Raw genomic sequence first — 23,379 nt, 5'->3', positions numbered from 1 at the left:
AGAAAATTCCTGAAATGCAATGGCTGCTGATAACTTGTGATGACAATTATCACTGTCTGAGTGTTGTTGCTGTGATCAATTTTTACACAGTCCATTAGGCTGAATGGATCTAATCAGTTTTTCCCCTAGGTATGTCTCCCAGGTCTCCTTTTACTGGTCCTTATTTCCCTGGATTGACCAGGTTGCTGAAGGACTGCCGTTTCCCTTTGCTTTTGTCCTTAATGCATGCAATGCCAGAGCTGTTTGAATAGAAGTGTGTGCGGAGGGAGAATCATCCCCTTCTCTCCTTGGTGTGGAACTCATCTTGGAAGCTCCCCAGAGGTTTTGCCTCTTTGTTGTTGAGGCCACAGAGGAACAAAACAGTTGCTAGTTATCAGCTGTCTAAATCAGGATTGATCTGTAACATAATTAAGGATGAAGGCTCTTCATCTTTCCAAGAAGTGGAACACTATAGTTTTTTTGGTTTTTTTTTAATAGACTTCATCCATAGTTTGAAAGCTGTCACTGATTTATCACTTTTTTTTTTTCATTGCGCCTATTCTGAGCTCTGGGAAACCATGCTCTGGGGGATTTATTTTCCACTGTGTTCTCTCCCTTAGTTTTTAAACACGTCTCCATTCCAAATAATCTAGTAAAGGGCATTTCATCTTCCTGGTTCCTCCTGAAATCAAGTTCTAGCTTTGCCCTTTTGTAGTCAGATGCTGAAACAAAATCTATTCAGCGGCTGCCAGGGAGCTGTTCCACTTGAGGTGTACTTGAGGGAAATTAGTGCCTAGAAAAGAAATAAATGGGTCATAAGTCTAAAGCACATTCAACCCTCCTGTTTTGGTTACCTGAGTTATGTGAAAGCATGTGAGACAATCACAAGATAATCTGCTGACAAATAGAGATGATAAATGATGAGTTGTTTATTTATCCAAGACCTGATTTATTTATTTACTTGCTTAATCCCTGTAGAAGATATATTTTGGTGATAAATTCAGCTTAAGCCTGCCCAGGTCACTCCCTGCCCAGGTAACTTGGTCAGTATCCATTGGATTTCTGGATAATGGTCTCCATTATTTTTTACCCCTTGTTAAAATCAGTGGAACATCACAGGCCCCAAGGGACTGTTTTGTTTGGCATTTTTTATTTCTTTGTTTGGGTTTGGTTTTTTCTCTGCTACATTTTGGCAATGAAAATAGTATAGATTATTACATCTCAGTGTTTTATTTGATCAGGTCCATGGATCCTACTTTTCTGCATAGCCCTCTTGATAATGTGTATATCTGGTTTGGTCAGACAGAATCCCTGTACTTTGTATAAACTATACTTTCTCTCTAGTAGAGTATTATTTCTGCTTATAAAATGCATGCAGTCACACAGTTTATTCTGGGCTTCATGTTTCGCTTCCTAGGGTTCTCATCTCTATCTTCCCAGTGAAGCTATGAATTTGTTTGCTTTTTGGTTAGTTAGGCTTAAAACTATGAAACTCATACGATTCTCTGTTCATACAGGCCTATCTTTGGTTTTGCTTTTAGTTTTAAGAAACAACAGAGCTGTGAGCACCCATTGCAAACTGCAAAAAGCATAGGAATAGCTCTGCTATCCTGGAAAGAGGACAAACTCTTTCTTGAAGCATTTTGACATTTAATGTTCCAGTGTCCAGCTGAATCATTAAATGTATCATTCAATATGATGAGGTTTAAATGGATTTGCTTCTTGTGATATTTAAGAAGGGAGAATTCAATTTAAAAAGTTTCTCAACTAAACTGTAGTTAGCAGGTGTACATATGAGTCTGAGCTGCAGTCTAGAGCTCTGAAAGACATTGTTAATGAATATTAACAGCTTCATTTGAAAAAAAATATATTTAATTGCAGTCATACTCACTGGGGGAAGAAACAGCCTACCTAATATTTATGAATTAAAGGCACGTGCTGGAACGATTCATACCTCAGTTATGAAAGAAAATGCACAAGAGAAATAAGTAGAGGGAAAGAGCAGCAAGAGGTCTTAATATAGGCTGCATTAACATGTTAGTGTACAAGAGCTACATATTAACATTGCACAGCTGTTTTTTTAAGACGCTGATTCTTGGCTTTACCGGCTGAAAATACTTGTTTTTAACATCAAGACAGTAACAGTTAACATACAGTAACAATTTGGCTTGTATTTGAAGGTAGAAAAGGTGCAAAAATGTTAAAATATGACATTAGAATGATACTCCCATGCAGCTTATCATGGGTGTCTCCATATCCTGGCCTTTGCCATCACATGCATCTCATCTCCTGGTAGTACTAGAGTAGTGTTCTCCACTTCCACCTTTTGTCCACCACTGCCTGGCTCCCCATCCTGGGCTCTAATCAGCTGGCTCTGATCTTTCTTCTTCCCGCGTGTTTGGTGTAGCATATTCCTTCTACCAGCTTACCTGATTCTGGTCAGACCTTTTACTTTACTGCATTTCAACTGCAGTCTCTTTGCCGAAATGCTCTCAATTTCCCTTTCTCTCACGCTTCTCTTGTTTGTTTTCCTCCCCTATAGTTTGTTTTATTTGGGTGCTTCCTGCCCTCCCCTTGTTCTTGTCCAAAAGATGCTTCTTCCAAAAGCTGCCCGGCAATGAGGAGCTGCTAACGTGGATAATGGAGGATGCTGGGTCTGATGCAATGCCTATCCATGTTCCAAAGAGACCAGGACTTTCAGCTGAAAAGACAAAGGAAAAAGAAAAAAAATCATCTGTATTTTCCAAAGAAAGATTTTCAGTTGTTCTTTGTGATGGGATCATGAACAGTCTGAACGCAATAGGACTCCATTAGGTTGGAAGATGCTTGATGAAACTGTACCTGACTAATAATATTATTCAGTGTGTTCGGCTAGCAGCTTGCTTAAAATACAGGAAAGATAGAAGGCAAAATTAATTATGTTGAGCACAGTAAATCTTCTCTTACTCAACACCTCCATAGCCTATATATGGCTCCCTTTTTAGGATTCAGCGTGGGCTTATTGTGGAGCTTAATGGCCGAGTTACCCAATCATAATGAGCCACTGTGGGTAAGAGTAGAGCATGATAAAGCACTCCTAATGCATCTACAATGCAAGGCATTTTAATTCTGACATGAGTGCTGCAGGAAGACACGACACTCTTCCACGCAAACACATGGACAGACTTAGGTGGGTGGTAGTGCTGCTGGTGGAATAAAACTCCTCCCAAATGGTGAAGTTTTTCTCACTGGTCCTAAATACAATATCTGAGAAACCCAACTTATATTTGTCTGGCTTTATAAAAGTGCCAGTCCTTATTTATATTAGAAAATAGAATCACAGAATATTCTGAGTTGAAAGGACCCATAAGGATGATTGAGTCCAACTCTTAAGTGAATGGCCCATACAGGGATTGAACCCATATCCTTGGCATCATTAGCATTATGCTCCAAACAACAGATCTAATCTCAGGGTCATGTTAAATATATTTTTATGCCCTCGGCAAAATGCACAATTCTTTGCTCCTTTCTGAGGTCTCTCAGTGAAGAAAGTGTTTCTGTTCCACTAATGAGCTAACTGCAAACTTAGGACGAGTCAAACTTACAACGAGTCAAACAAACTCCAGAGTAAGTATGAAGGCACCTGTTTAATTTTTGTCATGCAGAGAGGCTTCTGAGATTTCAGTGTTGTGAGATCACTCTTGACTCCAGAGCTATTCAGCTGTGTTACCTCACTTTGACCCCTTTGGGTTTGTGAGGATCCCACTTTTACCAGGTGCTTTCCAGGTCCCTCTTCCCAGAGCAGCATATATCTGTAGCATAGGTCTACCTTCTTTCCACATCTCTTCTGGCACTCCTTTAGTGTCTTCCTTCCCTACCCAGTTGTTATCCCTCTGGGTCTCAGGCATTGAAGACAGCCAATGTAATACCAGGAAAAGTTATTAGGGAAGTGGGATTCAGACCTCATTCCCCCAGGTGTACAAGCCTAGAATAAAAAACCTGTTACTGTTCAAAAGGGCTGGTCTAGCCTATGAGAGGTATTTCTTCTGTACTCACCACTTCAATATGCATGTGTTAGCAATCTGGATAAAGAGAGAGATGAGACACGGAGGAAGCTCAGGAGTAAAGAACTGACGTAGTTTCCCAAATCATGTGGTTGTGACAAATCTGTTGGGTTGTTTAGACTGAGGCTGGCAGAAGTGAGAACTTGAGAGGGTGCTGGGAAGAACAGACAAAGGTCATTGTCTGTCTGGGTGCTGTTGTTGGCACCATCTTTGACTCTAAGTGTGACTTTTTGATTTCTTTGCTTTTCATGTACCTGTTTGCCTTCTTTCACAATTTTCTTCTAGCCAGGCATAAATTTAGTGATTGTTCTGGGGAAGGAGAGATATTCATATTCTTTGTCTTCTGAGCCTCTCAGGTTAGATCAGGCCTCTGTCTGTCCATCCCTTCTGGTGCTCCTTTGCCTTGTTGTAGCACTTCCTGAGCAACATGTAAATACCTATACATTTGTAAAGGTCCTGTTTCCCTCCCTCACAGTTTATTGTGTAAAATGAGGGTACAAGGGGATGTAAAGGGGATGGTAGTTATCACCCATCATGGTGAGCTTGCTGGAAGTAGGGCCTGTGACCCAGTCCACACAGAATGGAAGTTGTGCCTCCTTGTATGAGGGAACCCTCCTGGGCAGCAGGAGGCTGATGTGCCTGCAGGTGTGTCCCTCAGTCAATTTAATTCTGTATTCATCAGTTCAGTGCCATTTATGTGCATGGCAAATATGTTCCTTCAGGAGGTGGGGAGAAAAAATCCATGCTTACTGATAAAGAAGCACAGGATGTTGTTGGCACAATGATTTCTGTATCTATTTAGGAGTCCTATCATGCATGGTTGTAATAAGATAGCGGGAAGATAGTAATTTGGCACTTGGTAGAAAAACATATTGTAGAGCTTAATGAAATTTCATTGTGCACTCTTAATTGATTTCAGCAAGGAAGACCTTTACAAAGCAAATACAGCTATTACTCTAATTAGAGTTTCAGCTAGTATACTGAAATTATATTTGTATATCAATATATCAGACAAATATTTGTACGAGATAGGCATTTCAATGAATATGCAGCTGAAATGAACAAATTAATTTCTTTGATTATAAGGCTTTGTTTCCTACAGGTGTACTTTGTAGTTCATTTTTCCAGCGTGAATGCTTAAATTAGGCTGTTAAGTCCACAGTTAATCTGAAATAATTGGCTTTTCATTTTTTCCCCAAGTGATCTGTGCAGTGGGAGAACTGAGCAGTATTGCTTGTTGACTCTGCTGCCTGGTTTTCCTGAGGACCTTGCCAATGGGTCTGTGTCACTGGGTCTGTGCAGGGTATGGTGAGAGCCTCTTGGAATGGGGTGTTGCCTGATATCCTATTAATCTTTCTGGAAAAGATGAAGCTGGGTGCACAGCATGCCATGCTCTGTTACTCTGTCCTTCTGACGGTCCAGCTTGTGAAATAAATTTTTTCTTCTTTGAAGCAATCATGATGCTGTTAGGTGTTCCTGTAGTTCCTAGATGGGGCTAGGATAAGGCTGAGACCTGAATGCTCAAAAGCATTCCAGGATTTGCTGCTTTGTCTGTGGTGTATCTTTTCACCCATCTCAGCTACTACTGGACAGCTTTCAGTGGGCATGAATACAAGGAAAAATAGTCATACACAGTGGAGGATGCTCACTTGGTTATATGTTGACCTCTGTGGAGCATACTAAGAGCTTCATTAAGGCTGGAGTGAGTTTGGTTCCAGGCCCATTCAAACCTGTGGCAAAGCTCTCAGTGGAGTGCAGGATCAGGCTCAGAATCACCTTGGGTGCAATCCAGACCTTTGGTTTATGGTGCTTCAGAGCCTGGTATAGTAAGTAAGGACCATTACACTCTTCAGAATGAGCTCCAAAACAGACAGCAAGTGCGCTCTGGATGTGCCAGGCACCAGCTAAAAGAAATACTGAGAACAAGATGTCTCAAAATGTTACCATCCTCTTGCGCTAGAGCATGAGACACCATGCTCTGATTAAACATACCTCCATTCACACACCTGATATCCTAAATAAACAGGTCTGGAGGCCTGAAGTCTCTCCTGCTGATGGGTATTCACAGCTTTGGTCTGAAATTGCTGAACAAGACTCATTGCTTTCTCTTTTTGTCAAATTTTTCTCATATTTTATATAACACCTTAGTGGCTAGACATCATCCAGGATCTGTCAGATTCAAGTCCAATTTCCTGCTTTGCTTGAGGTATTCTTACTTTTGTCTCCCATCTTCAAGGGAAGTGTGGGAACATTCTTCACTGCTCCTGCAAAAACTATTCCACTAGTTAGGCAATAATTCAAGGGAGTCATTGAGGGTATGTGGTGAAGTTTGTGTAGCCTCCTGCTTAAGGAATTCAATCAAGATGAAATATAGGATTTTGATCCCTGTTTCTAGAACTATGTACTTTATTGTTTAATGTAAAGCTCAGGTGCAAAGGCCACATCTCAGGGTTCACCTTCTCAGGAAGGTAAATTCATTCCAAGTCCCACCTTTGATATCCAAATACATTATCAGAGCTCTAAGAGTTTTGGAGTTCAAAGATTTCTCACAAGGCTCTGGATCTTCCCTGTACCTCTGGCAGGTGTATATCCTGGAAATGAATGGATTCTATTTTTGGACAGAAAGACTACCTAAATTTTTCTACCAAACTTGAACTTAATTGTGAATCTTCCTTTGAGTTCTTTGTGAAGTGATTCACCTCAGTGAGCATTACTTACTATGTTGAACTTTAGCGTAGTTATGGCAGTTCTCATGGATCCTCCATCATGACTCATAGTGTCATGTTCTTTCTTTTGTGTCTGGAAAGCAGTTGGCAACTTCTGCCCAGTTATGACATTAAAAACCTTAAATGCTCTACTTAAGCTGGGCAGAATTTTGGACCCACAGCAGCTTGTTACTTAAGTCGCTGCCATCACAGAATGCACTGGATAGGACTGTGTAAAGGGCCTGATGGCATTCTTGGATACAAACTTGGATGAAATTAATTGAAGAGAAAGGATGAAAAGATGAATGTGAATGAATATATCTGTATGGGAACCTAAAGTAACAAGCCATGCTGGGAGTTCTATTCCTTTTGCATTGTGACAGCTTACTTTTTATGTCTGCTGGGAAAGTTTAGTGACACCATTTTCAGGAACGATGAAAACACAGGAATTTCTCTGTGTGATGAGACTCTTTGCAGTGGTATTATAGATAGCAGTTCTTTGAGTTAGCACTCTGGTGTACATTATAGAAAACAGAGATGGCAACAAAGAAAATGTAAACCAGCCATGTGATTTTGTTATGAGTTCTAACACCACAGACTGCTAAAAATAAAAAAAAAAAAACCACTGTCAAAAGAAATTTATTTTTTGGTTTTCTCAGTATTTTCATTTCAGCATGCGAAGCAAAAGGTAATATCAGCAGAAACTTAGTCACTGTTGTGGTAGGGAAACAGTTCTACAGTCATTAATGCTTTGAAGGCTCTTCATGTTGTTTCTTGAGAAAAAAATTGCTGCTGTTGGAAAAAGAGGGATGGAAATATTTTTCTAGTCTTATATTTTGTTGCTTTCATAAAAGCCTACATTTTGACTTGAGGATATGGACCTCTAAATGGAGTAAACTACTGCCATTATTAAAAACACCTTCCTGGAAAGAATTCAGAGATGTTCAAGCCTATTCTTTTTTTTTCCCCTGGCACGGTATTCTAATTAACTCTCAACCATTTCTTGAGTAATGTTTTTAAGGTCACTAGCTTGGCTGGGTATTTGGTAATAAAAATTACACCCCATGTCTGCAATAGGACCACTAATTTAAAATAGCCATTTGATTCAAACTGACCTGTTTGCCAGCATAACTAATGAAGTGTCACTTTAATATTTAAAGTACTGTTCTTTCAAGGTAATTGCTATTTACTGGTAATTCTTCTTCATTTGATGGTTTATTAGGTACCTATAGGAATTTAAATTGGGCAACTGAAAAACTTTAATTGTCTAACTAGCATAATTCTTTGCTATAAATAAGCCTGGACACCTGCTTAAAGAAGGTTTTCTGTTTCTGTTTTTAAGGAAGTTTTTTATTTCTGTTTTTTTATACTATAGAATAATGGGGGAAGGTTGATTTGGAAAAGAGATTTTACCTATTAATAAGATATTAGGAAAGAGCCAGCAGAAGGTGCTGACATCCACAGGAATGCAGGGACTTGTTTTGGCTAATTCTGCACCCACCCACGTGGGCGTCAACATTCTACTCAAATGTGGCAGGACTTTGCCTCTCGTTGTGGCAGGGGGGATTGATCTGGGGAAGGAGACAGAGGGAAAACAGCCAGGAAAGAATTGATCTTAAAAATAATTCTGGAAAAAGCATGAAACCAGTGTTCTCTTAGTAAAAAAAATATTTCGAAAAAAAGTAGCTGGTAAAATAAATACATCGTTTGCTTGTTGCTTTTCTGTTCTAGCTTGTTATTGAATATCTTCTTTTGTCCTCAAAGCATTATAAGGCTTTATTTTTGTCCACAGAATATAGCTATACAAATTAACCTTCTGGTTAAAAAGTGAGGAGTTTTGTCCTCCACAATCTGATAAATGCATTAGAAAGGAGACAGGAAACATCTCTTTCTGAGAAACTCCTGCTCACTTCTGTGGATACTTGCCTCTTAACAAAAGCGCTTTCTGAGCAGGCATTGCAGGTTACTGTGTTACTAACCTTTTCTTTCTTCCTGCTTGAAACTGGTTCTTTTTTTGTTAAAGCTAAAGTCCTCAGCTCAGTGTTCTTTAATAACTTTTAGGATTATTTCTGTGACACATTTTGTTGTTAGCCTTTACTAGTAATAGCTGTTGAACAATGTTTAGATTGCATGACCCTTAAAAGCAAGAGTTCTTGTATCTGCCTTCATGTGCTCTTGGTATAATGTGAGTTCTTCAATTATTAGTGAAATTACCATTTTTGTATCAGTTGATTGGGAGCTAAGAGCCAAAGCAGCTAATGTTTCATTAGCTTACACAGATTTTTTTCATAAAGTGGATATCTCCATTTCCCAAGTTTAGGAAATTATTTGGTTTTGCCATCTTAATTTCAAAAGAAAAAAGAATGTTGGAAGAAGATCCTGCCATGGAAATGTCACACCTGACAGCTTAGGTTTAGCCAATATAAAGTCAACCAGAAAGGAAGTACTTAGAATAGGAAATGTTGGGTAACCCTATCTTTCAGAAGGTTTACCAGTACTTTTTTTCTGCTAGGATTTAAGTTAAGAAAGCTAGCAATAGCGTTTTCTCCTCCACAGATCCAGCACGTTAGGTTCAATTGGTGGCTCGTCCATGCTTGGGCAATGGGGATCATTGAAATGTCTGTCTGCACCTGAATTCCAGTCCAGTGGTGTATCCAGTGGGTGGTGTGAAGATACTATGTCATTTGCTCCTAGGTGCATCAACCTGTGGAGATTTGCCAGATGACTTCATCATCCCACTCAATCTTGCTTCTATATTCTACACTTTCGCAGCATGGATGCAGCACAATATCCTGGCCATCTGTGTGTGCATTAATGAGGTGTCTGCCCACAGTTCTTAGCATAGGGTTAGTAGCAATGATTGCCAGCATAATGCACTATTTAAATGGCCTGTGTGGTCTAATGTAGCTATATACCTGCATAAACCACAAATTACTTTGTCAGGGCTGCTATACTTTGTGCAAGCATTTAATGAAAAGCACTCTTGCAATACATCAAATACTCACTTATATTTTTTGTGACTGAAGAGCTTAGTTCTTCATAGCTGTGTTACTGTTTTGGTCCACAAGCTTCATGAGTTAATGTTGACACAATTTGATCTATGACAGATCCAAGAAAAGCTCAGAGACAGTACCTTTTGTGATCAGGCCAAGGAGAGGACTGAACCAGAGTTCAGATTTGATGCTGAAGCCTGTTAGTATTTCAGATCCAGTACTTGAAAACTGATTGAGAAGTGGATGTTCTTACTGAAAAGTGGTGTTCTCAAAAGCACAGATGGAACTCCCCTAGAAAGAGTGGTAGTCACTGCCTCTGGGCGTGTGCATACATGAACAAGTATGTGTGTTTGTGTACGTGTTCATGCATGCATGTGAACACACATTGCTTTAGTGTGTGATGGGTCTTGTGTTGGTTCACAGCAAAAGCTGTGTACTTTTAGGTTTTCCAAATGTAGAAGCTTTTCTGTATGCTAACTGAAAACTCAGTGTGAAGAATTGAAAAACAATTTCTTTGCTTTATTAAACTGTTTTGCCCTCTCGTCCCCATTCTTCTACTTCAGGGAAACCCTCTTTCAGAGTAAGAGGGAAACAGGGATGTAGAGTGAACTGCTGTGAAAGAAGCCCATGGTATCCAAAACTGCTGCGGTGTTTGTTTTTTCTCCTGACATGGCATGAGCTCACAAATACCATTCTGAGCTCTTGAGGCTCTCTTTCTTCATTGACTTACCTTCTTTTATGTGCAGAGTCAATAGGAAACCTTGTGAAAACTTAAATAAATACATGCATTTAAATTGAAACCAAGCTGGCTTCCAACAGTCAGGGTTCCCATTATCTCATCTTGTTTCAGTCAAAACGTTGGTATGAAGCAATCCAATCGTATCAGAGTAAACATTGTTGCATACAAATTTATAAATACTCCGCCTTGCCCACAACAGTGCTATGCTTGAATAAGGAGCTTCCCTGCCTTAAATGGATGCTGTGTCTCAGAGTACTGAGTAGGTGCCATTGCTCTCATGTAGGTAGCTACGAGGGGAAGGTGCTGAGAAATATCCCTTCTGTCCATCCTTGGGTGATATTATATCTGTGTTCAGAGAATGAAAAGTTGAAGGATATTCACTAGGATGAAAATTCCTAGCATGGAGAGCTGCTGGACAATGGTTCACAGGAGCATATTTGTCTCATGATGAACAGTTCAAGTGGCAGAGTTTCTCTCTCTCTGAAGCGGAGGGAGTTTAAGAAATTTACACTTTACCCTTCCTTTTTCCCTTATGGGTACTTGGGGTTTTGTACCATTTCCCAATGGCTTCCCTTTGTGTAATCTCATGTGTCAGAGGTCTGTGCGGCCTTCTCTCACAACATGGAAGACTGGCACAGCTACATTCCTGCAACATTTAGCTTCTGGTGAGTGGAAAGCTGAGTAGTGAAGGCCTAGTCAACAGGAGGCTGCATAAGGGATCTGCAGAGCATGGATGCTCATGTCAATGGATTTCTTGACAGCAGCTTCTAAGGAAAGTCTGTGCTCTGGAACTCGTCCACTGGAGTCTCAATACATGCTGGAAGAAGAGAGGATATGCCCAGTGCTTGCTGTATATTTGGTGTTGGAAATTCTCCTGTGAAGCAGCTGTTGCCTTCTGCTTTCTAACTGCTGACAGGTCCTGAGCTTCCCTACTCTGTTGCAGAGGGAATGAAAGGTTCTATATATGTGGGTAAGCCCTTGCTTGATTGTACTTTTCTTTCACCTAAGCATCTGGGCCCTTTTTCACAGGATTTCCATGCTTTGATTTCTCACTATTCCTCACACTTAAAGGAGTCAGCTGTGTCTCTCAGATGTTCAGCCAGTCTTTGGCTCCTGCCACCTCCTTCTAATCCTGCTCAGAAAACAGTGAATTTAAATGTCAGCTCCAGTTCCCCCGACTCAATATCAAATTAACTCAGCTTAAAAGATTTTGAGGTTTTTTGGCTCGTACATGTGGCACCATCTCCCAAACCTGTGACACAGGCAAGTTTTCATTGCAGTGTTTGCTCACAGCAGGAGCATGTGAAAGGAGCGCGTTTTGAGAATGACTAAACATCAAAGTGGTTGCACGTGAGCTGTCCTGAGAAGTGTAATGCTTATCCTGGAAGATGGAAGAAGTGTTTATGTTATGCTAATGGCCAGAGGTCTCAGTTCACATTTAGTTTCCTCTCTACCACAGTTAATAGAAATAGAGATGAGAAACCCGTCTTATGCAGATACAAATTTGTTGATCTCACCCAGCTTAATTACGGTAAAGAGAAGTCAGGAGTGTCTGTGATTGTCATTCCTGCCTGGTTGCACTCTATCATCTCTTAGAGGACAACATTTTTGCAACTCCAGAGAGAAAAGGCCTTTTTTTTTTCCTTTACCCCTATGGGCTTGCCTAGGAAGATACCCATCTTTAATATGAAGCTTTGAAGCATTATTATGGAAATGTCAGGTAACTGCTTTTCAACATAGATTGACAGCTAGCTATTAAATAAGGGTAGGGAAGAATGTGGCATCTGTGTAGTGAATGATGCATGTGGTTAATTTAAAATGTTTTTTTATAAGCAGAGACACGGCAATTGCAGGTTTTCTTTGCCTTTTTGATTTAACAGCATTTCAGAGTCTTTTGCCAAACCACAAGTAAAAGCAACACTCAGATCAAACTACAGTCTCAAAATATTTTCCCCACCCTGATTCAAGCACAAAGGATTTAATTTCTAATCAATTGCAAAACGGGGTACTGGAAGACAGTATCTTTTCCATGTGCCCATTTGAGCTTCTGAAACATGCAAAAATGTTTCAGTGTCTAAATTCACTCCGTTTCTGTAGGAAAAGACACAAGGTAAAGAGGTAATCTCTGTGATTCTGACTAAATGTCTGAAACAGAGCAAACCTAGTTTTCATGAGGGTTTAAATTGACTGGTACCTGTAGATTGTAATGGATTCATTTTCAATGACTAGTTGAGCTCTGAATTGCTACTAGTTGGCACCAGCAAGGATACCATGATGAGCTCACAGAGCTCAGTACATGTGCTCCTTTTCACAGTCAAAATGACTCATTCTGCCAACCCAAAGAAAATTGCCAGCAGCAAAAAATAACATTTTCCTCCATGCCATGGATTTTGGGGCTACCATCTTTTTTCTATGCCTGGTTAATACACTTTAATATACTTATTTTTTTCTTTTTTCTTACTTATTCTTCTTACTTATTTTTTCTTAATATACTTTTTTTTCATGTAGCAGAGTACGACAAGGAACAGGACTGGATCATGGAAGTAGTGGCCACCTGCAGACAGAATATTAAAAATGAGATAGAGTTGTTAGTGATATGCTTCTCTCCTTTGATTCCCGAGGACTCCTGCAAAGAGCTAGTTACTGCTCACATATCACTTGCATAGCATTGTGTAAGTCTTCTAAGCAGAGGAATGTAAATTCTGTACTCATTTGGCTAAGAAAATTGTGAACTCCTGAAACTTTTTCCCTTGCAATTTTAACAGAACTTGACCTAAATACAAAGGTTGAAGCCTGCATTAACTTTTTCTTCTCTATAGTTGAGGTCAAGAAAGGGCAAGCAAAAATATCAGACTGGCTGCTTGTTCTTGCAGCTTGTCCAGCCTGACAGGCTGGTGGGAATGCCCATTGGTCTCCCACCCAGCTTGCTGGTTCCTTGGGGCAAAATATGAAGTGGGTCTAACGTGGTGTAACTTGCATTCCAACCAGCGAGCAAGCTAAAGTACTCCTGAAGTTGTTTGTTGAGTTTTCCTTGTCTGCAGCAGCTTTAACAAAGCTTTCAAAGTCTCCTTTCAACTCTGTAAGTCATACCATTTCAGGTTCCACTGCAGAACAGAGTAGGTATGAAAGCAACTTCAAGGGAGTCTCCCTTGATTTTTAGAGTGGGGCTTGTTAGAGCATGGGAGTATAATGAAATATCACTGCATGTATTCACTGCTGAGTCTGGCTCAAGAGAATGAGTCCTGAGAGATCTCAGGCCCATTGCAGACAAGACTTCTTAGCACAGGTTTCTTTGATTTTATTTTTGGCATTGCCCATGGATGCAGCACATTCAAACAGTTACAGATCCAAAGACAAGGAGTGTGTTGAGAGGTTTAAAAAAAAAGATCAGAGAATTGGCTTTAGGGTTTTATTCCCTCAGGAAGAGAAGATAAATATGACCATGATTAAAAAGTCATTATGAAGAAGACGGATCAATCTTTTGCTGTGTTCACTGAGAAGAGGAGAGATTGACTTCATTAGCAACAGATTTAATTGATATTGGCTGTTAGGAGAAGTAGTCATCTACTGAGAGATGCATAAGCATTGCAACAGGCTACTTGCACAAGCAGTTGGCGCTCTCCCTCGTGAGAGAATTTAAGGAGCAAGTTAGATAAACCTTTGCTTGGAATGGTCTAGGAGTACTTGTTTCTTTTTCTGAAACTTCCTCAGTTTTGTTTTTGTCTGGTATTCCTGTGGGCTTCAGCTTTAACCGTGTAACTTCTGAAAAGGAATCATCAACATATGCCAATAGAAAATACCATTAACACAACAGGACATTCAAAAGACCTCCCATGAATCCTCATCCTTGTACGGTGAGAAGCATATCAATGTCTACCCACAATGCTTAGAATGCCTCTAAAGTTTATTGGAAAATAAAGCAACGATGGTATCTAATCTCTTAACCCTAACAGAGAATCTGTTCCTCTGCCTCAGATTGCAGGCATACCATGAAGCGCTGAGATTGGCATGAGCAGCACACATTTTTATTTGAGGGGAACATAAATCCTAAGTATCTTGTTTGTGTATAATTATTCTTGCCCTGAGGTTGCAGCATCTTGTGCACACAGCTGCATTGTGAACATTTTTCCAAGTTTATTTAGCACTGAGTGCAAGTACTTTACATGTCAGAGCTGGGAACGCTCCTGTTTCAGCTGACTCCACTCCTTTGGGGTGTTGTGGAGTGCTTAGGTGACTAAGCGAGAGGTGGTTGCACAAGCCTGGAGAGACAGGGAGCTTATTTAATCACATTAGAGCAAGAGAGAGTAGGCGCCTGGGAGCAGACAGAGCTAATCTGCGAGGAGGAGCGAGAGTGAGCAAGTATGTCCTACGGAAAGGCTCGGAAGGGCAGCGCGTTGGCAGAGTCAGTGCACCCTTAACAGAGGATTTCTACATACTTTCTCAATTCACATATGTCCATACCTAAGAACCTAGCTAAGCGTCTCAACTCCTCTCAACGCACAGCAGCTAACAAGCTAAAACTTTATTCCTTGTTTTCTTTTGCTGCTCACCCACCGCAGTTTTAAAGAGATCAGTAAATGTATTTTTGGCATTTGATCAACCTGTCATTTGATCAACCAAGTATCTTGGTGGTTTCCTGTCCTCTTTACATTGCTTTGTTCTTGTTAAATGGTGCAGAGGGCAAAGTAAGCCTGCTTTGTGGCAGGGATGCCACCTGGAAACAGAGATCTCAGCAGTAGCATAGGGATTTTTAAGGCTCTCTAGCCTCAGTTTTGCTGAAGATACCATGAGCAGACTGAGGGGCTAGGATGTTACTTTATAGAGTCAACCTGTACTGTCTGTGCTTTGTAGAAACAGACACAAGGTAAAGAGGTAATCTCTATGATTCTGACTAAATGCCTGAAACAGACCACATCTGAAATGCCTACATGTACATTGCAGAATCATCTAGGCAGTAACACATTGCAACCCTTTCAGCTTCCATTTTTTTTTTAATATTTCCAGGAGTAATACTTTCATAGTAAGTGATAAAATAATTTCATTCTTCATTCTCTAATAATTTGTTATTTATGAAAATACATAATATGGCCAGTGCAGATGTAGGCCAGGGGAATATGTAGGTGAAGATGGCCAGTACAGAACACAGGAAGGTGAGGATTAGGAAGAAATTCCAATTGTATGTGTGCACGCATCCTTAGTAACCCCTTTGGTTATGGTTTGTATTCCTCTTTTAAGTCAGATGTGGAATGTAACCTATAAAAGAACTCCATCTTTCACTCTCTTGTCAGTGTAGAGCTTTGAGGGAATCTCTTCTTTGTGTGTATGTGTATAGCATGTATCACTTCTTGACCTCCAACCTGCAGGCAGTCCAGGAATAGTGTAAATAATTTAGACTTGTTTGGGAAAAAATTTGATCATCATTTGACTTTATGAGGTGACTGATCTGCTGGATGATGTCAGTATGCCATGAGGCCAGCCACATGAGCAAGATCCCATGTTCCAATATGGCTTTGGAAGCAGAGGGAGTGGTCAGACCAGTGTTGGAAACAATGTTGTTAGAGCAGGTACGAAACTGACTCACAGGGGGAATTCAAAGAGCTGAAATTCAGAATCTGACTTGTGGCTCATTTAGAACAGCAGCAGTTCCTTGTGAAAAAGAAATAGGGATGGCTACAGCAGTAAGAGGCTTGTAATATGCAGCTCTTTAAAAGTCCCAACACAGTCCCATCTGCAGATGACATTATTGGAGAATCCATTTCTGTTGCTTTTCTTCAGGGTGTCAGAAGGACCAAGGAGGTAATTGTATAAAGCAATTGTCATAAACATTCAAACTAGATGAATCTCCATGTCAGCTTTTACTGCAGCCTTGCAATTTGGGCTAGGTTCTCTGAACTCTGCTAACCTTGGCAGATCTACAGGGAAAGCCTGCAAAATCCTTGAGTTCAAAGCAGACAAAATATATGACACCTTTTGAAAGTCTGGCTTTGAGTGTTGAGTTTATTTGAACTTACATTAACCAAAGCAAATAAAAAACGGCTTGCATGAGCTCCTGCAAGGTGAAATTCCAGCAGAGAGAATGAGAGTAGACAACCTGTTTGCCAAACACAGTTATTTTATTTGTGTTAAAGGAAGAAACTTGAGTACTTTTATATTTGATTTAAAGTAGGGATAAGGAAGATTGTATCTTAAGGATATTATGTAAAAAATATTATCCCTCCGGGAAGCTATCCCAATCAACTTGGACTGTATCTATTGGGTCATAATACGAGTTCTTTTTCTGGGCAGTTTGTTTTTCATTTTGTTAATACCTGGGAATACAGAGGAAGACAATAAAGCACCAAGGCAGAGATCAAACAAAATATGAATAGCTAGTACCCTATATTTTTGTGAAAAATATGTAGATTGAATAGAAATAAAATCTGACCAAAATTCATTGCAGTTTGCTGTGGCAGAATCAATCTGTGGACAACATCACACTTAAATGAGTGCTAAGGATTTACTGGGTAAGAAATGAGCTTGAATAGCCAATAGCCAAGGGTAGAAAGAGATTCTATGGGTCCAAAATAAAAGTTTGGAAGGGGCAGGGTGGGCATAGGGTTCCTTTTTAAAAATTATTTTTAGTAAAAACTCTGTCAAGGAACAATAGATGAGGATAACTATTGAGGTGCAACAGAGATGGCAAAACAATTGTGGAGATAGTTAAGATGGTTGCTGGTTGAGGAGGTGTTTCACATAAATTTTTGGGTATGATGCAGAGAGTATGTGCCTTAAGACTAAATCGCTGGACTGCAGTTTCACCTGGAAATGGTGGAAGGAGTTCAAGTGGATATTTAAGAACATGACAAAGGAGGTTGGGTAGGGGGCTATGTGAGTGTTTGTATATCTGGAGATGGTTACTGAAGGAGAAGGGGAGGAATAGCTGGCATGCAGCTACTGGAGCATACCTGATTTGTGAAAGACAGAGGTGAACAGTCTGATGTTACTGTAAGCCTTTAATGAGGTAAATAAGGAGAGATAATGAGTTAAATAACCAACCTAATAGAGCCAGAGATATTCTAGGGAAGTCTGATTGCTGAGCAAGTGTGGTACATCTGCCAATGACCTCAAGAACTGGATTTGGTAGATACCGATCTTGCTTGTTAGAGGTCTGTCATTATGGGAGGCTTTGACTTCCTGGATTGTAGAGGGGAACAAATAGCTAAATTCAGACATTTCTGAATGCAGTAACCAGCAGAGTTTCTTACCAGTCTCTGAAATAGCAAGAAGCAATACTTTTTTAGATCTGACTCTAAGTTGTAGAATGAAGTAGAAAATAATCTTGCTTTGAGGGATTTCCATTTCAATTAAAATGAAGGGTAGGCAAGTACAGATCTATAGCTCAACTTCTCTGCTCCAGATAGATGGCCTATCTTGTGAAGTGAAAAACATGGAAGACAAGTTATCCGATATGACTGAATAAGAAGTAGAAAAAAGAACAGGTCAGCAAAGGAAGCCACATGTAAGAGGTCAGGAAATATATGGGTACAATGAGGATTGGCATAAGACAAGCTGAGTTTGACTCTGCAAAGGAAATTAAATAGCAGAAGGTCCTTAAGCCACATTAATAAAAGAAAGAAATAAATTAGTTTGTCATGGCCCAACAATTTATCTGATACTTTGTTTCTGTGTCAGTCAGGATGCTGTTTCTGAATAGTCAGGCATTGCAGGTTTTTAGTGGCTATGAAAACCTGGAAATTGAAATGGCTTCTGCCAAACTGGGAGAAACAGCTTGAGTCAAATATTGGAGAATGGCTGGATCATTGTCATCTCGGTATCTGGAAGGAACTGACCCATATAATTGCAGGCTCAAGAACACTTATTTTCAATAGGACTTAACAGAGGAAAAAAGACCCTGTTCAGCTGCAGAATGTGAGTCTGTCTTTGACAAACAGGCAAGGACAGCCCTGTTGGAGAGCAGGCTATTCATAGCAACTGTTCTATTCTTTTAAAAGTAAGAATAGGACATAAGGTAGCAGAAAAACGAAAGAAAATGCAGGAGGCCTGATCAAATATGATCTAGGTAAACCTAGTCACTGATAAAAGCACTGGTGTTTCTAGTCATGGAAATGCAGTCTTCCTTGCTTAGCTTGTGGAGTGGTGTGGTATGTGAAACTGAGACATGCTGAGTAATGCCAGTAAAATTGTGACTAATAGGTAAGCTAAAGGGCAGATTTCAGTGAAAAGAGACCTTTCTGACTGGAGGGAAGTTGTTATTGAAAACTCTTCCTAATGATTGATTTTGGGACCAGTCTTCTGTGCTAATTTTACTAGAGACTGCTGCCTAGAAAATGGAAGTGTGCTAGTGAAACTAGTTGCAACAGAGTTGGGAGGTAATGGTAGAAGGACTAAATAACTGGAGAACAAAAGGCATAAAATGAAAGACACAGAGAGAAATAGGTTTGAGATTAGTTATAATAAGTAAAAGTAAATGCAAGGCCCTTGCTAAAAGAATTTTGTCTGTAACTGTGGGGTTCACGAGTCTGGAGTAGCTGAAGAGGAAGAAAATGCTACAACTGACTGTCTCCAGTGCTCTGTGTGTGTTAGTGAGACAGCTATCCAGGTCCTGGAGCATGGCAAGCAGGTTATTTTCAGTTTTGACAGGTATAAATGTTGCTATGCTATGTTATACTGTGTTATTCAGTCTGAATCCTAAGGTGGGTACAAGCCGAGGGATTTCTTTAATGACAGGCATTTCTGATTTGTGTTCAAATATGAACGCAGTCATTTGCATACATTACTCACTCCCTTCCTTCTCCTTTGTGGCTGATCCTGGGATTTAGAAGAGCACAGACCTGTCCAATGTTTCTTAATCCAAAATTTGGTGTAGACTGTCATTGGCAGGTTGTATTTTTAAGAAGCCTGCTTTGAAATGTCAGATCTTATCCTAATTGAAATCCTCTTACCTGTTATGGTATTTGTGAGACCAATTTATTCAGGATGTCTTTGCATGAGAAGATGGATGTACCATTGTTGCCAATGGAGAGGAGTTCCTTGGGCTCCAGCTAGAGGTAGATAAAGTTAAGTCAGCTCTAGTACTATGGCCATTTATCCTCTCTGCTATCCTCTCTCATTCATAGGACATAATTTTTTTCCTTTCCAGTAATGGCTATCAAGATAAGCGAGAGACTGATAATATCTAGAGTTTATCTTTTCAGTGTTTCATCACATTTTGAGATACTGGAACCGAAACTCTTTCTACCTCTATCTCTCTAACTGCTGGCGGCATAGCCCCTTTCCATGGGCTAAAACAGTGCTTTATACTTGAAGATTTACAAGATGAGTTGCAAAATCAGATTGTGCCACGTGCTGGGAATTAGCTTCTATTTGCACTCCTCTTCTCTTGGACATGGATGATGTGCAGCATGGTAAATCTGGTCAAGGCTCTGCAAAGATCTGCTCCACTGCTGGTTCTCATTTAGGTGAGTGATTGATTAGGTTCACCACAAACACTGTGTTTGAGCAAGAGTGGTTTCTTCAACAGGAAGATGAAAGGGATCAAGCCTGGCTTGTGGTGCTGTATAACTTAATGCCAAAAATGTTCTATGATGGAAAGGGGGAGAATTCTGAGTTAGTTTCTGATCTTGTGCTTTGGGAGAGGAGAGACATTTTGTGCTTTGAGAGATGGCTGAGCTGGCACCTGAAAATGTCTGTCACCTCCTTGGTGTTCAGTAGCAGGCCTGTTTGCTCCCAGTCTGATCGGCTGCCGCTGCATGCTGAGCAGGTACAGCTAAGAGGAATGCAGAGGATTTCAGTTGTTTGAGAAGAGGTGGGTGGGGGCCTTCAGAGTCCGTGAATTCATTAAAATTCCACGTTGAGTTGCAATGTAAACGCGTGGGCCTTAATATGCAGGGCTCCAACAGGTAAATACTCGAATCTTGGATACAAGACGTAGCAAGTTTTTACCTGCCCTTCATCCAAAAAGCTCACCAAGTACTCTACACCCACCCAAAAGGCAATGCTCACCACTACCTGAATATAATGCAAACTGATAGATGCAAGCACAGATTAGGGGCAGCAATTCATCTTCAGATGGATATCTGCCACAGGAGTGTGCATTGTTTACACTTAAGAGAACTCAGAAGTCAGACAATCTTTTCCCATTGCTGTTCTCTTTGAACACACGTTATGTTGCTGATAGAATATATTTGTGTTGTGCATCGTATAAACCTCTCTCAGTACCTCAAGCTGCTCTCTTAAACTCCAAAATTCACAAAGCCTCCACTGGGCAAGTAATCTCATGGATCAGAAGCATAGAGAATAGGGCAAAAACTGCCTGCAGGCACCCTGCCTTTGCACACTCCATTTGAACCCTGTGAGGTAATTTGGCCATTTTCAGGAGCAGTCTGCTCCATGTGCCGCGATCCTCTCATACCAGAGCTGGTAACTTTGCTCAGAGCAATTTCACCCTGGACTTGACTCTGCAGCCACTGAGCCCAGGGCAGTGCTTCTTGCAGCAGGCGTGGGATGAGGGAGCCATGGTGCTCTCTGTCCTGTCCCATCATCCAGATGCAGCACAGTATCTTGGAACTGAACTTGCTCCTCTTGCCTGAGAAGATGGGAATGTGCAAAGGTGGCTCCTGAACTCCCACAAAAATGGGACTGAGTACCCTCAGGAGCTGTGGTGCTCATCTGCCACTGCAGTACTCTGCAACTTGTGGGGTATCTGGAGGGCTTGTTCTTCAGTCAGCATGCCTCTTTTCCAGTTACTTGCTCCTTTCAGTGAGAAAATCAGCTGGGAGATGTGAAACAACACAGCTTTAGATTTCTTTCATTTATTTCTCTTTTTAAAAATAAAATGTTAACAGAGAGCTGTGGTCACAGGAAAAAAAAAAATCTCTCCTGTAACAAGGGAATGAAAACATCTGCATGAAGAGAAAACACTGAAAGTAGAGAACTGTGTTATTCTTTGGAGAGAATGTTGGGATTAAGGTTTAAAAAAACCTTTTTCTTCTTAAGGCATCCAGTTTTTACAGGTCTCAGTTACTTCAGGGATCAGATATTTAAAAGATATTTTCTTGATCTGACTCTTTTGCAGGACTTGAGTATTTTGAAAGACTTCCTGCACATACATGCCAGTTATTTGATCTGATCATTGTTTTAATAAAACTATTATTTAACTAACCACGAGTTAATTTCTTTGGCCCTTTGGGAGACAGCCACAAATAGTAGCAAGTTATTGTGTAACCTGGCTAAAGCTGAGCTCCTTGTCTTCCTTGCCAACTCCCACCATTGACAAAACCTCTTACAAATGTATTTTTTTTTCTTAATGGAGTTAGACTATTATGAAAAAAAATCTTGTGAGATCCTTAAAAGTTGTCTTCATGTAACCTTTTTATAATCCCTTTTAATCTGTTTTTTTTTCTGCCTAAGGATGTAAGTAGATGCTCTGTAAAGAAAGAAGGGATTGTCTAAGATCAGTTGTGTGGAGCAATTGTCACAGAGAAGCACTAACTGTAACTGGAGTGTGCCTGGCCTATACTTCAGTGAGAGGATACTAGAAAGCTCACTGCAATTTTTTTGCAATTTTTTTCCTTCTGGTAACCTCCAAATTGGTATAACTTGCAAAGAATTTTCCAAGAGAGGGGAAAAATTACTCAAAATGGAAAGGTGTTTATTTAAACTATTCTGGAAAATTTCAGAATTTTGGTTCAGGAACAGGTAATTTTATTTTCACTGTGACATGAAGTGTTCCAAAACTTCCTTCTCCATTATTAATGAAACTTTGAAACAAAAATAGATGATTGTGCAGATAAGCCAGTGAGCAAAGAGCAGTGTTTACTGGGCTGTGTGATGACTGTGTGAGACTATCACGTTCCACAGTGATGTGTTAGTAAAACATGCCTGACGTACAAAAGAGGCCGCATTTGTAGCAAACACATTTCCCTGCACACAAACATTAGCTCCAGTGTTTACTGCTCACTGAGTCAGAACAATTGTAGGCTACAGCTTGATTTCTTTGGGACATCATAGCTGTTGCTCCAGTGACCTATTCTGGCTTAGATACTTTGTCTAAATTCAAAATAAACGAATCGTTTCCAAAAAGATGAGACAGCTGTTGTGTGGTTTGCAAGTGTATAGAGCAACACAGGAAACTGTGGCTTTATTTTTAGGAGGACAAGGTGTGTCGAGTCACCAAAACCCCTTGTGAAACAGCCTTGCACTTGAGTACAAGCAAGTGGAAATGGATGCACTTGGGAAAGAGAAGTGCTGTGCCAGGACTATGAAAGGGGGGCTTGGGATGGAAGAAGGAGTCTGGAGGACAAGAATTTCAGATCAGCAGGCAGCTGACTTCAGAGGCCTTCCTAGGCTGGTGTCATGGCCAAAAGGATTAAGGTGGCCTTTGAATATAAAAAACAAGTAGGAGTAAACAGAGACCCAAGTCTTGTATTTAGCTAGGTGAAGAGTGCTTTACTGGTGCAGACCACATGGAATGGGATGTCTTCTGCTGTAGCTCACATCCAGAGTTGAAAAACAAGATGGGGCAGAGAAGACTAAGAAAAGACCTGTTGGGATGGGGAAATGGAAAATACTTGGGAAAGACATTTTTAATATTTCTCTCTAGTTGAGGGCATCTGGTACTCAAAAATTTTCAGAACATTGCTGAACTCTTCATCTCCAGAGATGGCCAAATGAAGACCAGGAGATCAGCTCTTTCCCAGAGATATTTTGTAGTTGAACAAAACATTTAAGCTTAGTCCAGTAACAACCAAGAAAAACTCCTCAATCTTTTCATTTGCAAAATGCCATTTGCAAAAAATATTTTTGGCTCAAAAATATATCAGATCTATAGATGGAGCTAGTAAATTTATTTAGGCTAACATTTTCAGGATGCATCTTTTGCAAAAGTAACCTGGAAGTATTTTCAAATAACTGCATAATAA

This window comes from Molothrus ater, chromosome 1 (assembly GCF_012460135.2).
Source record: "Molothrus ater isolate BHLD 08-10-18 breed brown headed cowbird chromosome 1, BPBGC_Mater_1.1, whole genome shotgun sequence".
NCBI lineage: Eukaryota > Metazoa > Chordata > Aves > Passeriformes > Icteridae > Molothrus > Molothrus ater.
This window is presented reverse-complemented; position numbering follows the sequence as displayed.